Below are 17,851 nucleotides of genomic sequence, written 5' to 3' on the forward strand. Positions count from 1 at the left end.
GTTTTAGGATTTTAGCCAATCACCCCCAAGGGGTGGCTGGCCCTTTGTCCAATTAGGCTATGAAGAAAAAAGTCTATAAAAGAGTTTGTAAAATAATTAAATAAATCAATCTTGCTGCACAACTCCTGCCTGCTGGATCTTCTCCTCCTCCTCCTCCCTATGGCTGCGGGACACGGTGCTATACCGTAGGAACCAGGCCTGCGGTAATATTTGGTGCTGCCCGACGTGATCTGCACTCTCTGACGTGTCCTGCTGCTGCGAGCTAAGCCGAATTCCTCTAGAGGTACGCTGCTCCCCTTTGCCCCCGGGACCGGGAGGTCCGACAGAACTGAGAAATGGCAAACAGCGGCTCACAAACCGAAGCTGCGATGCTGGTCTGGAAAGGTGTGTTTAGCATATTGCGCACCTCCATTCCTGAAAACTCAGTTCGGGAATTATTAGACTGGGCTACTTTAAAAGGGATTTCCATGGACAGAGATAGTGCCCTGGACTTTGCCTTATGGCAGGAACTCGGATGCGCTGTCCGACAGGAGCTCCCGACTGGGGACTCAGCAGCGTTAGAATTATACAAAACCTGGCGTTCATTATTTTTCCTGCTGACAGACCTTGACTGTAACAGCAGGGCTGGCTCGCCTATCTCGGTGATGAGTGACAGAGGAATGTCCGAGGGGGGCCCCGTTGACTGGGTTTCCGGGGAAAATGATAATGGATTCAGAAAAAACCCCCCGGCTCCACAGGCAGAGCCTGCGCCGGCTCACCCTGCACAATCGCAGGACTCCACAGCCCCCAGGGACCCCGCGCCGCCAGAGGCGGGGGGGTCAGAGCAGCGGGAGGGCGCACAGCCTGCCTTGCCATTCGGCTGGGCAGCGGCCACGGCTTATCCAGGGCCTCAGATCAGCGGCTTAGCCACTTGGATGCCCAGAGAGGCTCCTAGCTCGGTTCCGTATGGACCTGGATCTAACTTCTTAGCCGGCGTAGCGCCGGGCGTGCCTGCCCCGGGACTCCCTGGGTGTGGTCCGCTGCCCTCCCTGGCGCTGGACTGTTCTGCGCAGTCGCAGAACCGAGCCATCGACCTCTTAGTGCAGCATTTGCCTTTGCTGATGGAGCTGCCAAACTTATCCCGAAGGATGGAGGAACTCCTCACCCTGCTAGATCAGCGAATGCCCGAACCAGCGCCGCCCGCGCCGCCCGCGCCCCCCCCGCCATCCGCGGGAGACGCGGCTCCGAGCCGAGAAACGGCGCGGCCGGCGGCGAACCCAGAAGCGGCGCAGCCGCGGGCGAACCCGGCAGCGGCTGTGGAGACGCGGCCAGAGACGGCGGCTGCGGAGCAGCGGGCAGGGGGGGAAGCGCCCAGAGCGACCCCCGAGAGCGGGCCAGCGGCGGCAGCGCCGGGCGCGGCTGGGGAGCGCGAAACAGCAGCGGCAGCGGCGACCGCGCCGAACGCAGCTGCTGTGCCAGAGGCGGCGGCGCCGAGAGCGGCTGTAGCCCCAGGGACGGCGACAGCGGTTCCAGTACCAGTTCGGTCGGGGCTGGCCGAGACAGCCTCCCGTATAGAAACTGGTGTAAAAACTGCTGCGCAGCCAGCTGCAGTCTGTCCTGTCTGTTCTGCCTCTAGCGAACTTAGCCAAAGTGCCCCTCCACGTACATTTCTGTTCACTCCCAGCACCCCAAAGTTGCCTTTGCCTGATGATTCCTCGTCAGGCAGTGAGGAAGATGAGGCGCTGGCCCCAGGTCGTCAGGCGGCTGTAGCCGCGCGGCGAAGGAAAAGGCTGCGCCGGTCTCGCCCCTGGACCTTTCAGGACTGCACGGTAACAGTGCGTCCGACGCATTACAATCGCTTCTTAGAGTCAGTTAAGAAGCGAGCATTGGAGGAGGGTGACTGGAGGTCATTAGAAATCCTTGGAATGCCATATAGATCTGAGGATTCTGGGGGTAACGGGGGAGCTGTTACACTCCATCCACAGGCGGTGCCAGAAGTTCAGGATGGTAGCGCTTCCCCTAAAGGGGAGATCCAAGCTTTCCCAGTGTATAAGGCTCTCCCAGATTCAGGAGAGCATGACAAGCATGAGGTAATTGCCTGGAAAGTTGCCCAGGACCTCCAATCCAAGGTGGCACAATATGGGCTAGGTTCTGCTGAGGTTATGCAGATAATAAGGGTGATAAATACGGATTTGCTTTCTCCATTTGATATCAGACACTTAGGTCAAATTCTATTTCAACCTGTACAATTTACAGTTTTTGAGAAAACCTGGAGAAAGCTGGCCGGCAAGACTGCATTAGCAAATATGCAGCTCCCTGCTGCTGATCCTAGACAGACAGCAGGAGTGGATGCTTTGATGGGGACTGGTCCCTTCTCTGATCCCAGTCTACAGGGTAACTTGCCCTCTAGCATCCTGCAGCAAGCTCAACAGGTCGGCATGGCTGCCCTGTTGAAAACCATAGAGTTGTCTGCGCCCAGAAAGCGATATACTGAAATAGTTCAAGGCAAATCAGAGTCATTCCTCTCTTTTGTAGAGAAAGTTGCTGCTTCTCTTGAGAAGCAGGTTGACGATGACGGGTTAAGACAGATGTTGTTAAGGCAGTTAGTGAGAGATAACACAAACGAGGAGTGCAGAAAAATCATAGATGCCTTACCAGGGGACCCTGAGGTAACAGACATGGTTGAAGCCTGTGCTAAGGTGGGATCTGGGAACCAGAAAAGGTCTGCCTTGGCTGCGTTCCTGCAGCCTGTTCACGCATCTTCTGGTCGTGAAGCAAAGCCACCAAAACAGGTGAAGAAACGGAAGCGGCCTAAGCCGAGCCAAAAAGAGAACACACCGATCCCCCAGTGCAAGAGGTGTGGCAGGCCAGGCCATTGTACGGGCTACTGTAGATCCCGGACTCATGCCGATGGTCGGCCTTTGTCGGGAAACTTCCGCCGGGGTGCAAGGAGGGGTAATTGCTCTCCGATGCAGTCGCTCCCCCAGAGACTGGCACAGGTACAGGCACAGGCCTACCCAGCCGCCCTAGAGACGGCACCCAGGGATCAGACGGTCCCCACGGATCAGACAGTTTTGACGTCCACAGTGCAGCCGCAGTCGTCTTAGACTCTAGCGGTATTTATAAGGTTCCCTTGGATGCATATGGACCCTTAGCCCAGGGATCCAGTGCGATGCTGGTGGGAAAACCTGGCGTTGCCCATCAAGGAATCTTAGTGCACTCAGGAGTTATTGATTCTGACTTTAAAGGTCAGATTTGCGCTACGGTCTCCACGCAAAAACCCCCTGTAACTATTCCTGAAAAGACCTGCCTTGCTAAATTAGTGCCTTTTAAGTCTTGTGTCCCCAGGGTAGAACAAATTCAGGAAGATAACGGCAGTGGATCTACGGGACTTCCACAGGCCTTCTGGACTGCAGACATCTCTGACCAAAGGCCACAGATGACATGTACCCTGGTCCTGCCAAGCGCCCAACCACCCCGGATTCAGCTTCGAGGTTTGATTGATACGGGTGCTGATGTAACTATCATCTCCTTCTCTGCATGGCCTCCCTCATGGCCTTTAGCCCCAGTGGGATCGGCCATTGCAGGAATAGGAGGAACCACACAGAGCTATTTAAGCGAACGGCCTGTGATGGTGAAGGACTCAGAGGGACACACAGCTACAATTAGGCCTTATATTGCTACCACTTCCCATAACCTTTGGGGACGGGATGCGTTGGCAGTTTGGGGCGTACGGATTGGGACAAAATTTTAGCAGGGGTCACTGTGTGTAAGAGCGCACAGTATCCTACACTGCCTTTGTGGTGGTTCATCAACACACCAATCCGAGTCAGACTCTGCTCAGTTAGTTGAATTAAGGACTGTTACCATGGCTTTTCAGCGATTCTCACAGGAACCTTTGAATTTGGTTACTGACTCTGCTTATGTAGCAGATATAACCCAACGCTTAGATTATTCCCTTCTGAAGGAGGTGAACAATGTGGCTCTGTTTTCGCTGTTGCAAACCTTGTGGTCTGCAATTCAGGCTCGAGTGCATCCGTATTACATTCTGCACATTCGAAGCCACACCAATTTACCAGGTTTTCTAACGGAAGGCAATGCCAGGGCTGACATGCTGGCCAACCCTGCATGGGTAGGGCCTCAGCCTGACAAAATTGCACAAGCCAAGGCATCGCACGGTTTCTTCCATCAAAGTGCACATACCCTGCAGAAGCAGTTTCATTTAAAGCCAACCGAGGCGCGCCACATTGTCAGCGCTTGTGCTGACTGTCATGGACTCGCTGCGCCTTTGCCAGCGGGGGTAAACCCCAGAGGGCTAAAAGCCTTGCAGATTTGGCAAACGGATGTAACTCACGTCCCTGAATTTGGTTGGCTGAAATACGTGCACGTGTCTATTGACACTTTCTCCTCGGCTATGTGGGCTACTGCTCACACTGGAGAGAAGGGCCGTGATGTCATTGCCCATTGGAAACTGGCTTTCTCAGTCCTGGGCGTGCCAGCTTCTGTGAAAACCGATAATGGTCCTGCCTATGCCTCGGAGAAGACACGGCAGTTTTTACACCTATGGGGTGTAAACCATACCTTTGGTATCCCACATTCTCCTACTGGCCAAGCCATTGTTGAACGTGCTCATGGTACCTTGAAGCGTGTTTTGGACAAACAGAAAAGGGGAATGCATGGAGAAACCCCACAGAGCCGACTAGCAAAAGCTTTGTATACAATTAATCACCTTACAGTACCACAAAATTCAAATAATCCTGTTATTCTGAATCATTTTTTCTCATTGCAGTCTGCAGGTGACAGACAACTGCCCCGGGCAAAAGTCTGGGTGCGGAATTTACTCACTAACCAGTGGGAAGGCCCTCATGAGCTCATCGTTTGGGGTCGTGGGTATGCTTGCGTTTCCACAGATACTGGGATACGGTGGCTACCTTCAAAATGCGTTCGCCCTGACCTACGGCACCAGAGGCAGAACAGGCAACCTCTGAATGATGACCAGAACGCCAATCATCCAAATGGCGACCAGAATGTAGATCATCAGCCGAATGACTCTTCTGATGATGACCAGGATGTCAACCATCAGGCAGATGGTCCTTCTACAAGCAGAGACTGGGATGGTCCTTCTACAAGCAGAGACTGAACTTTAAATTTCTTGTTATGGAGTCAGATAGTTAAAGCCTTAAGGACATATTTAGAATTAATAACTGATGTAGATTTCTATTTGGCATTAATAGTAGAGTTGTTATCTTATAAAACAAAAAGGGGGAATTGTAGTTACAAAAATGCTGCTAGCGAGAATTTTCTTGTTATTTTCTAAGTCCGTGAGAGACTTTTCTCTCTCACAGAAGAGGTAGCAGGGAATGTAAACAACCCAGACACCTGCAACCTTGAAAAGTCTTGTTTATGGTATAGTAGAAAAATATTTTGACAATGGATGTTTTAGGATTTTAGCCAATCACCCCCAAGGGGTGGCTGGCCCTTTGTCCAATTAGGCTATGAAGAAAAAAGTCTATAAAAGAGTTTGTAAAATAATTAAATAAATCAATCTTGCTGCACAACTCCTGCCTGCTGGATCTTCTCCTCCTCCTCCTCCCTATGGCTGCGGGACACAGTGCTATACCGTAGGAACCAGGCCTGCGGTAATAAGAGGCATGAACAAATGATGGCACAGCATGGCCCACGCACCCCATTTTTTCTCCTGATGCCGTGTACCTGCAGGGGAGAAAGGCCTGCTATGGCAGGTTTGGAAGGCAGTCAAGGCTGTCTGCACAGAACAGCGGACTGTGACATCAGCAGTCCAAAGACTCCATGGATGGCAACCTCGGTGAGCAATGCACTGTGACCTCACATCCCTCACTGCTTATGTTTGGGCATGGGCAGAGCCTGGCCCAGACTCACTCGCGCCTGGACCCCTGGCAAGCGTGCCTGGGAGGACTGGATGCCTGCGAGGTTGTTGGGAGCTGCTGTCAGCAACTCTCAGTTCTCATTTGCGAGACATTGCCTGTTTCCTCAACCCTACCTGGTTCAGGAAGCCAAGTACTGTGGGTGGTGCTTGCAGCAGCACAGGTGAGCAGTGCAGGAAATGTGCCCATGGGGCAGCCCGGGGGTGGGCAATGGTGTTTGGGGAGCTGTGAGTGTGTCCTTCTTGAGGGGCCTAGGCATTTATTCTACCCGCCCATCTCCCTGGGACAGCAAGTGACCATTTTGCAGCGTGTCACGCCAGCAAGAGGGAGCAGCTGCTGTCCCCAGCTCTGCTGCACCACGCAAACATGGCCACGGGGACAGAGTGGAACTGCCCCATCTGCCGTGACACTCAAGGTGAAATCGCTTCTGTAACGCCCTGTGTCCATGTGTTCTGCCTGGGCTGCATCGTGCGGTGGGCCAAGAGGAAACCATCGTGCCCCCTGTGCAGGCAGGCTATCAAGAGCATCATCTACTCTGTTCGGTCAGAGGAAGACTTTCTGGAGATAGTTCTTCCAAGCCCCTCGGATTCATCAGCTGCTGGCCACCAGGATGAGCAGGGGGCTGCGGAGCTGATGCCCAGGACTTATGTAGCTGGCTTCCCACCTGAGGTCTGGGCAGGCTTTTTCCAGGACTGCTCAGAAATCCTTGAGCCCCTGCTGCCCTGGCTGAACCAGGAAATATCGGAGCTTTTCAGAACCAGCTGGTGGGAGGTGGCTTTGGCCCAGAGCGCCATCGTGGCAAATTTATGCCGCTATGGGCTGAGTGAGGAGGCCTTGGTCCGGGAGCTGCACCCCTTGCTGCAGGAGGCGACGGTGGCATTTGTGCGCCGGCTCATCGACATTGCCGCTGACCGGTGCAGTGATGCGATCCTGCGGCAGATGAACCTCCTGAACGCTCATGCTGATGAGGAGGAGGAGGAGGAGGAGGGAGAAGAGGAGGGCCGCACAGCCATCCCTGGCCCCTCTGCCTCCCGCCAGGGGACTCCCACCCCCATCCTGCTGGCCTCCTCCTGCAGCCCTGCAGTCTCCAGCGTGGAAGCGGACAGCCGCACGTTGGAAGCCACCCTCCGCGGGGGGCCCGGCCGCTCTCCATCCGCGCCTGACCCTGCAGAGCGGGAGCAGTCCCAGGAGGAGCCGGGCGGGGCAGCAGCAGTAGCAGGCCCCTCTGCCCAGGGCTGCAGCCGCAGCCCTTCCGCTCCTGGCCGGGACAGGGACTGCTTGCCCGAGGGGCCCCGGCGCCCTGCAAAGAGGAGGGCTTCTGGCCCTCACGACTCTCCCCAGCCCCCAAAAAGGCCGTCCCGCCGGCGGCAGCACAAGCCAAGAACCCCTGTTTGTAGAAGAAGGAAATAAACTGTTGGTTTTTTGACACAGTCTCTGAGGGTTGCTTTCTCCCCCTTCTCCTGGTGTCTTTTTCCTCTCCCCTCACGCCTCACTGTGGGTGGTAACTGCCTTGTTTTGGGCTTTTGGGCACGGCCACGGGCCTCTGGAGCCGCAAGGCCATATCCGCGCCATCTTCTCCTGCAACAAATCCCGCTGCAGCTGAGGGCAGAGGGGGCAGCAGGGACCGCTGGTTTATCAGAGGAACGACGGCCTCAGCCTGCACCCAGTTCTCCTCCCTGTCCACCGACCGTCACTTTCTGCTCTGCTTTCTCGACGTCAGCCAGCGCACCCTCGCTCCCCGAAAGGCTGCCAGGGAGGCACAGAAAATGAGCAGGGACATCTGAGCCAGAGACAAGACTTGGAGTAACAGGATTTGCGGGAGGGGAAGGGGAAGGGGAAGGGGAAGGGGAAGGGGAAGGGGAAGGGGAGATGGGGGGGTGAACAGGGCTGATGGTGATGCAAAGATCTAGAACATCTGAAGGTGCCCAAGGCTCTCAGCCCTTATCTGCTGAAGAGCACTGGCAAGACCACGGGGATCCCTTCAGGAGGAGCGTTGCAGAGCTTTCTGTTCTCATGCCCTGCAGAGATGGGGCAGCAGCTGTAAGATAGAGGGTGCAGAGATGCCACAAGAGATTCCAGTGCTTTGGAGCACCCAGTGGTGTCCTGCCAGCCATGGGAAGGAATGTTGTGTGCAACAATGTGTTAGGCTGGGGGCCTGGGGCTATTCTCACAAGCCCCTGAGATGCCTCTATGTTGAGTCAGAATATGGACATCTCCAGGATGGTTTACCAGCCTATGAGACAAGGAAGTGAAAGGTCTCACTCAAGTGCTCAGGGAATAGCTGGTCACCAGCACTGAGGTCAGGAAAGAATTTTCTCCTCGGACAGATTGGTAATGGGACCCAGGGTTATTTTACCTCCCTCTGCTGCACTGAGCCTGACCACTGCTTAGGGCTTCTTCAGTCTCTTTTGGCTGGGTTGCTGCCTGCTGCTCATGCCCCATGAAGATGGCCTCTCACACCCTGCAGCTTGGGGGAGAATGGCTTTTTTTTTTTCCCCATGGTGGACTATCAAGCGTCCTCAGGTGTTTTTTTACCTTCCTCTACAGCACTGAGCATGACCTGTTGTCAGGGCTCCTTTGGGCCATTTTGGCCAGATACTGCTGCTCATGCTCCACAAGGTGGCCCTTGTGGCCCACATCTGGAGGGAAGAGGCTTCCCAGACTTCCTGGGTGGGCCCCAAAAGTGGCGGTACCAGTCTACCTTGCCCATCTTTCCCAACTCTCAACACTGTCCTAAATCAGTCCAGCTCAATAGCAAGGGATGACCAGGGATGGTGCTGCGCAGGGTTTAGAAAGAACTCTGTGGCAGCTCCCCAGGGCCCCCCCCAGCAAGTTCTGTCACTTGGCACCAGGGCACTCTTCTGTGCACATGCTGGGGTCTCCAAGGGCATTATTCCCCATGGGGATGAGGCACCAGAGCGAGCTCATCACCAATGCCAGCACTAGCTCTCTCTTCTGGGCCACGAACAATTCCTTGTAGACTGTGTTTCCCAGAGAAAGGGGAACCAAGTCATGCCTATTCCCACCTTTGTGGGTTTATCAGTGCTTTTTGGCTCTACCATTGTAGGACCCTGGCTGAACCTCTGTGACTCCTGGGCTCCCACATCTGATGTCTACTGAAACAAAAGGGTCTTTTCTCTGTGTTTTAAATTTTCTGTCTTTTAATTTCTCTGTGTTGCTTCTGGTGCTCCACTGGTCTTCTTTGGGAAACTTTTGGAAGGCCACCACGTGAAGAAATTGAACACCAGTACACACTGAGAGGTTGCCTCTGATGACATTTCTTCCCAGCACTGGACTAGCAGAAGGCACTAAATACCCATAACCATCTCCCAGCCTAGGCACTGGCTCTGTCACTTTGTGGGAAGAAGACATGTACCTTCTGAGGGGAAGAAGAGCTGTGGATCATCTCAAGATAATGGAACCACCTGCACTGATTTGCAAAAAGTGTTTTTTGAAATTTTGCTGGGTTTATCCAGCTTCGCTGGGTTTCCACAGGACAACAAACCCCCACACCTCTGATATTATCAAGGCTCAAAGATCAAGCCTTCAGTCTGGTGCAGGATGTGCTTCTCATCTAAATGGTTGCAAACCATTTGGAGGTGAGCAATACCTGTTCATTTCTCCATGAATATTCTTTTTAGCTCCTTGTGCTCATTTTTAGAAATGTCTGGTCTGTTTTCTATGGAAGAACATACTAAAACACAAGAGCCTGAGAACAGCAGTGCTCCCTCAGAGGGAAGGTCCATCTGGCCCAATAGTCTGTCTCCAAAGTGTCCAACCACCAGTGTCTGAAGAAGAGCACATGAGCACTGAAGTCTAGTCCTGCCAGGACGTGGGGGTGCTCACAGGCCTCAGTGGCTGGGACTGGCCTCTCCTGGGACCCACACCCCCACCATCTCCTGCCAAGGGCCCAGGGGAGGTGTCCCAGCTCTGCCTGGGACCTTCAGTCCCTGCCTGAGCCCTGCTGTAGGTGTGCCCATCTCTGTTCCGTTCTCCTGGGTGGGCCTGGGACCTGCACTGCAGAGCTGCTCTCCGGGGTGGAGCCCTCAGACCTGGGTCGAACCTTGTCATGCAGCGCTCTGGGTTTAACATGGCATAACTGCTCTGTTCTATTCTATTCCCTGCACTCACCATGAGCCAAATAATGATGAGACTGCTATTTGTGTGAAGTTCCAGGGAGTTTTTGGTCCAAAACCACATTCAAGAACACATGCTACACAATTTACAACTGGAAATAGGATATTATTTTAATGTTTGTTTTTCTGAATCAGTTTCAGAGCTGATGCTCACAACCACTACCACAATGTGCACGTGTAGCCAGGAGCAGGCTGATGTCTTCTTCAGTTTAGCTTGAAAAATCCTTTGTAGTCTGGAAAAGGCAAGTGACAGAGCTACGGAATGCAGCAGCAGGAATACAGGCCCAGCAGGTCCTGTCTCCTGGAGGGTGAGAACATGAAGAATGAGAATCAGAAGCAACAACACAAAAGGTGTGTACTACCATGGGTATGTTCCAAAGTGTAACACGTATCAATTACAAACACACTTTCTGCCTTCTAAGATTTGCTTCATTGCTGTGCTCCCAGGCCAGGGATGCATGAAAAGCACTCTCGTGTCTGTCCTGTGCTTGTGTTGCAGGCAGGCAGAACTGGAAAATGCAGCTCTGGATGGATGCAAGAACCCCATAGGAAATGGAGCCAAGGGAAGAGCAGAGCTCAGCCCCACTCCAAACTTGCAGTGGGCAAGAGAGCCAGAGAGAGCCAGGGCGCGACTGGCGCCTTGGAGGTGTGAGGGCAGCAGGCAAGAGCGGAGCCGCAGGGGCCCAGAGGAGCCCTGACAGGGGGCCGTGCCCAGTGCTATGGAGGACAAGAAGCAACCCCCAGGCCACCCTTGGGGCCCACCCTGGGAGTCTGGAAAGCTTCCTGCCCAGTGCAGGGCATGAAAGGCTATCTTCATGGGGCATGAGCAGCAGGCAGCAACCCAGTCAGAAGGGCCTGAAGGAGCTGTGAACAGTGGTCATGCTCAGTGCTGCAGAGGAAGGCAAAACTCCCCAGGAAGTGCCAATCTGCCCTGGGGAAAAATTCCTTCCTGACCCCAGTGCTACTGATTGGCCATCCTGAGCATGGGCTCTGTAATTAAGGGACCCAGTGGAAACACAAATCTCCTTAGAGAACCACATCCCATCCTGCTTGCTAACCAGAGACACCTGGACAGGACAACCCAGGCTCAGCCAGGCCTACTGCCAGTGGTACAATAGATAGAGTCTCCAAGGGTGCTCAGGTAAGTCCCTGATCCAAAGAGATAGATGACTGGTTGGGTTTTTTTAACCTTTCCCTCTCATAATAAACCAGAACTCTTCTAGGGATCCTTAAAAGATCCTGCCCTTAAAAATGACAATGGCCTGGGCCCAGGGAGGGGCCAGGGGACAGTTTGGTGCTGCCCTCAGCACTGAAGGGGGTCAATGCAGGGAAAGAACCACGAAAAAGGTCAGACCATCACACACATCTACCTTCCCCCAACAGAGAACCGTGGATACTGGGCTCATTCATCCAGGCAGCAGGAACTTGGCTTGTAGAAGTTTCACTTCACACTGAACAGGAACGAAATTCCTGCTCAGCTGGCACTGATCACAGTTATGTATTTTTAGGGTTCAAGAAGATAGGGATGATCCTGTGTTGTGCCTAGGGCTTTTTCCCTAGAAGATACTCCTGAGAAGATGGTAAAGATGAGTCAGGAAAACTCTTCTAAAAATCCCCTTCTTTCCTAGGCTGGTTTCAAGCTGTAACTCACTTGATCACTTCCCACTAGTTTTAGTAAAACATCCTAAGGGGGCAGAAAATGCCCAGCTGCAAGGCTGGCTGGAGTGACTTACAGCTCCCTGAAAGCTGCAGGCGAAGCAGCTTGGGAAGCACAGCAAGAAGAACAGACAGACCTGCCCTTGCTTGGGTGGCTCAGTCTGTGGCAAGCACTACCACAAGGGGGAGAGATTAAAACTCGATGGCAGTATAGATTTTCTCTACATTTTTGACTGGTTTGCCCAAAATTGTGCTTGATGCTTATTTTTCAGTTACCTGTCCATTTTCAACTTCATTTCTGAATGGGATGAGAGCAACAGAGGGTTTTAATGGCCACTGAGATAATGACCACACCATTGTGCCCATCGACCACAATCCAGTGGGCTGTAGGGAGGAAAAAAAATCTGAATTTAAAAACAACCGTGCAAGAAGTTTGTGGAGACTGGCATGAAATGTCGGGATGTGCTTGCCTCTGCCAGTGGTGTAGACAAGCAGTACTGTGAATAGAGAAGATGGGCTGTCATCTCACAAGATTTAAAAAGGCCAACCCATGTGCCCGATGTACACAGAACCCTCCTGTCACAAAAATGTAAAACTAACAGATAATGCGTTTCTAAAGAAGAAGTGCTTGGACTAATGACTCGAAATGATTCTAAAAGCCAGAGGCATGAACAAATGATGGCACAGCATGGCCCACGCACCCCATTTTTTCTCCTGATGCCGTGTACCTGCAGGGGAGAAAGGCCTGCTATGGCAGGTTTGGAAGGCAGTCAAGGCTGTCTGCACAGAACAGCGGACTGTGACATCAGCAGTCCAAAGACTCCATGGATGGCAACCTCGGTGAGCAATGCACTGTGACCTCACATCCCTCACTGCTTATGTTTGGGCATGGGCAGAGCCTGGCCCAGACTCACTCGCGCCTGGACCCCTGGCAAGCGTGCCTGGGAGGACTGGATGCCTGCGAGGTTGTTGGGAGCTGCTGTCAGCAACTCTCCGTTCTCATTTGCGAGACATTGCCTGTTTCCTCAACCCTACCTGGTTCAGGAAGCCAAGTACTGTGGGTGGTGCTTGCAGCAGCACAGGTGAGCAGTGCAGGAAATGTGCCCATGGGGCAGCCCGGGGGTGGGCAATGGTGTTTGGGGAGCTGTGAGTGTGTCCTTCTTGAGGGGCCTAGGCATTTATTCTACCCGCCCATCTCCCTGGGACAGCAAGTGACCATTTTGCAGCGTGTCACGCCAGCAAGAGGGAGCAGCTGCTGTCCCCAGCTCTGCTGCACCACGCAAACATGGCCACGGGGACAGAGTGGAACTGCCCCATCTGCCGTGACACTCAAGGTGAAATCGCTTCTGTAACGCCCTGTGTCCATGTGTTCTGCCTGGGCTGCATCGTGCGGTGGGCCAAGAGGAAACCATCGTGCCCCCTGTGCAGGCAGGCTATCAAGAGCATCATCTACTCTGTTCGGTCAGAGGAAGACTTTCTGGAGATAGTTCTTCCAAGCCCCTCGGATTCATCAGCTGCTGGCCACCAGGATGAGCAGGGGGCTGCGGAGCTGATGCCCAGGACTTATGTAGCTGGCTTCCCACCTGAGGTCTGGGCAGGCTTTTTCCAGGACTGCTCAGAAATCCTTGAGCCCCTGCTGCCCTGGCTGAACCAGGAAATATCGGAGCTTTTCAGAACCAGCTGGTGGGAGGTGGCTTTGGCCCAGAGCGCCATCGTGGCAAATTTATGCCGCTATGGGCTGAGTGAGGAGGCCTTGGTCCGGGAGCTGCACCCCTTGCTGCAGGAGGCGACGGTGGCATTTGTGCGCCGGCTCATCGACATTGCCGCTGACCGGTGCAGTGATGCGATCCTGCGGCAGATGAACCTCCTGAACGCTCATGCTGATGAGGAGGAGGAGGAGGGAGAAGAGGAGGGCCGCACAGCCATCCCTGGCCCCTCTGCCTCCCGCCAGGGGACTCCCACCCCCATCCTGCTGGCCTCCTCCTGCAGCCCTGCAGTCTCCAGCGTGGAAGCGGACAGCCGCACGTTGGAAGCCACCCTCCGCGGGGGGCCCGGCCGCTCTCCATCCGCGCCTGACCCTGCAGAGCGGGAGCAGTCCCAGGAGGAGCCGGGCGGGGCAGCAGCAGTAGCAGGCCCCTCTGCCCAGGGCTGCAGCCGCAGCCCTTCCGCTCCTGGCCGGGACAGGGACTGCTTGCCCGAGGGGCCCCGGCGCCCTGCAAAGAGGAGGGCTTCTGGCCCTCACGACTCTCCCCAGCCCCCAAAAAGGCCGTCCCGCCGGCGGCAGCACAAGCCAAGAACCCCTGTTTGTAGAAGAAGGAAATAAACTGTTGGTTTTTTGACACAGTCTCTGAGGGTTGCTTTCTCCCCCTTCTCCTGGTGTCTTTTTCCTCTCCCCTCACGCCTCACTGTGGGTGGTAACTGCCTTGTTTTGGGCTTTTGGGCACGGCCACGGGCCTCTGGAGCCGCAAGGCCATATCCGCGCCATCTTCTCCTGCAACAAATCCCGCTGCAGCTGAGGGCAGAGGGGGCAGCAGGGACCGCTGGTTTATCAGAGGAACGACGGCCTCAGCCTGCACCCAGTTCTCCTCCCTGTCCACCGACCGTCACTTTCTGCTCTGCTTTCTCGACGTCAGCCAGCACACCCTCGCTCCCCGAAAGGCTGCCAGGGAGGCACAGAAAATGAGCAGGGACATCTGAGCCAGAGACAAGACTTGGAGTAACAGGATTTGCGGGAGGGGAAGGGGAAGGGGAAGGGGAAGGGGAAGGGGAAGGGGAAGGGGAAGGGGAAGGGAAGATGGGGGGGTGAACAGGGCTGATGGTGATGCAAAGATCTAGAACATCTGAAGGTGCCCAAGGCTCTCAGCCCTTATCTGCTGAAGAGCACTGGCAAGACCACGGGGATCCCTTCAGGAGGAGCGTTGCAGAGCTTTCTGTTCTCATGCCCTGCAGAGATGGGGCAGCAGCTGTAAGATAGAGGGTGCAGAGATGCCACAAGAGATTCCAGTGCTTTGGAGCACCCAGTGGTGTCCTGCCAGCCATGGGAAGGAATGTTGTGTGCAACAATGTGTTAGGCTGGGGGCCTGTGGCTATTCTCACAAGCCCCTGAGATGCCTCTATGTTGAGTCAGAATATGGACATCTCCAGGATGGTTTACCAGCCTATGAGACAAGGAAGTGAAAGGTCTCACTCAAGTGCTCAGGGAATAGCTGGTCACCAGCACTGAGGTCAGGAAAGAATTTTCTCCTCGGACAGATTGGTAATGGGACCCAGGGTTATTTTACCTCCCTCTGCTGCACTGAGCCTGACCACTGCTTAGGGCTTCTTCAGTCTCTTTTGGCTGGGTTGCTGCCTGCTGCTCATGCCCCATGAAGATGGCCTCTCACACCCTGCAGCTTGGGGGAGAATGGCTTTTTTTTTTTCCCCATGGTGGACTATCAAGCGTCCTCAGGTGTTTTTTTACCTTCCTCTACAGCACTGAGCATGACCTGTTGTCAGGGCTCCTTTGGGCCATTTTGGCCAGATACTGCTGCTCATGCTCCACAAGGTGGCCCTTGTGGCCCACATCTGGAGGGAAGAGGCTTCCCAGACTTCCTGGGTGGGCCCCAAAAGTGGCGGTACCAGTCTACCTTGCCCATCTTTCCCAACTCTCAACACTGTCCTAAATCAGTCCAGCTCAATAGCAAGGGATGACCAGGGATGGTGCTGCGCAGGGTTTAGAAAGAACTCTGTGGCAGCTCCCCAGGGCCCCCCCCAGCAAGTTCTGTCACTTGGCACCAGGGCACTCTTCTGTGCACATGCTGGGGTCTCCAAGGGCATTATTCCCCATGGGGATGAGGCACCAGAGCGAGCTCATCACCAATGCCAGCACTAGCTCTCTCTTCTGGGCCACGAACAATTCCTTGTAGACTGTGTTTCCCAGAGAAAGGGGAACCAAGTCATGCCTATTCCCACCTTTGTGGGTTTATCTGTGCTTTTTGGCTCTACCATTGTAGGACCCTGGCTGAACCTCTGTGACTCCTGGGCTCCCACATCTGATGTCTACTGAAACAAAAGGGTCTTTTCTCTGTGTTTTAAATTTTCTGTCTTTTAATTTCTCTGTGTTGCTTCTGGTGCTCCACTGGTCTTCTTTGGGAAACTTTTGGAAGGCCACCACGTGAAGAAATTGAACACCAGTACACACTGAGAGGTTGCCTCTGATGACATTTCTTCCCAGCACTGGACTAGCAGAAGGCACTAAATACCCATAACCATCTCCCAGCCTAGGCACTGGCTCTGTCACTTTGTGGGAAGAAGACATGTACCTTCTGAGGGGAAGAAGAGCTGTGGATCATCTCAAGATAATGGAACCACCTGCACTGATTTGCAAAAAGTGTTTTTTGAAATTTTGCTGGGTTTATCCAGCTTCGCTGGGTTTCCACAGGACAACAAACCCCCACACCTCTGATATTATCAAGGCTCAAAGATCAAGCCTTCAGTCTGGTGCAGGATGTGCTTCTCATCTAAATGGTTGCAAACCATTTGGAGGTGAGCAATACCTGTTCATTTCTCCATGAATATTCTTTTTAGCTCCTTGTGCTCATTTTTAGAAATGTCTGGTCTGTTTTCTATGGAAGAACATACTAAAACACAAGAGCCTGAGAACAGCAGTGCTCCCTCAGAGGGAAGGTCCATCTGGCCCAATAGTCTGTCTCCAAAGTGTCCAACCACCAGTGTCTGAAGAAGAGCACATGAGCACTGAAGTCTAGTCCTGCCAGGACGTGGGGGTGCTCACAGGCCTCAGTGGCTGGGACTGGCCTCTCCTGGGACCCACACCCCCACCATCTCCTGCCAAGGGCCCAGGGGAGGTGTCCCAGCTCTGCCTGGGACCTTCAGTCCCTGCCTGAGCCCTGCTGTAGGTGTGCCCATCTCTGTTCCGTTCTCCTGGGTGGGCCTGGGACCTGCACTGCAGAGCTGCTCTCCGGGGTGGAGCCCTCAGACCTGGGTCGAACCTTGTCATGCAGCGCTCTGGGTTTAACATGGCATAACTGCTCTGTTCTATTCTATTCCCTGCACTCACCATGAGCCAAATAATGATGAGACTGCTATTTGTGTGAAGTTCCAGGGAGTTTTTGGTCCAAAACCACATTCAAGAACACATGCTACACAATTTACAACTGGAAATAGGATATTATTTTAATGTTTGTTTTTCTGAATCAGTTTCAGAGCTGATGCTCACAACCACTACCACAATGTGCACGTGTAGCCAGGAGCAGGCTGATGTCTTCTTCAGTTTAGCTTGAAAAATCCTTTGTAGTCTGGAAAAGGCAAGTGACAGAGCTACGGAATGCAGCAGCAGGAATACAGGCCCAGCAGGTCCTGTCTCCTGGAGGGTGAGAACATGAAGAATGAGAATCAGAAGCAACAACACAAAAGGTGTGTACTACCATGGGTATGTTCCAAAGTGTAACACGTATCAATTACAAACACACTTTCTGCCTTCTAAGATTTGCTTCATTGCTGTGCTCCCAGGCCAGGGATGCATGAAAAGCACTCTCGTGTCTGTCCTGTGCTTGTGTTGCAGGCAGGCAGAACTGGAAAATGCAGCTCTGGATGGATGCAAGAACCCCATAGGAAATGGAGCCAAGGGAAGAGCAGAGCTCAGCCCCACTCCAAACTTGCAGTGGGCAAGAGAGCCAGAGAGAGCCAGGGCGCGACTGGCGCCTTGGAGGTGTGAGGGCAGCAGGCAAGAGCGGAGCCGCAGGGGCCCAGAGGAGCCCTGACAGGGGGCCGTGCCCAGTGCTATGGAGGACAAGAAGCAACCCCCAGGCCACCCTTGGGGCCCACCCTGGGAGTCTGGAAAGCTTCCTGCCCAGTGCAGGGCATGAAAGGCTATCTTCATGGGGCATGAGCAGCAGGCAGCAACCCAGTCAGAAGGGCCTGAAGGAGCTGTGAACAGTGGTCATGCTCAGTGCTGCAGAGGAAGGCAAAACTCCCCAGGAAGTGCCAATCTGCCCTGGGGAAAAATTCCTTCCTGCCCCCAGTGCTACTGATTGGCCATCCTGAGCATGGGCTCTGTAATTAAGGGACCCAGTGGAAACACAAATCTCCTTAGAGAACCACATCCCATCCGGCTTGCTAACCAGAGACACCTGGACAGGACAACCCAGGCTCAGCCAGGCCTACTGCCAGTGGTACAAT

Source organism: Aphelocoma coerulescens, chromosome 2, assembly GCF_041296385.1.
Source record: "Aphelocoma coerulescens isolate FSJ_1873_10779 chromosome 2, UR_Acoe_1.0, whole genome shotgun sequence".
Classification (NCBI taxonomy): Eukaryota; Metazoa; Chordata; class Aves; order Passeriformes; family Corvidae; genus Aphelocoma; species Aphelocoma coerulescens.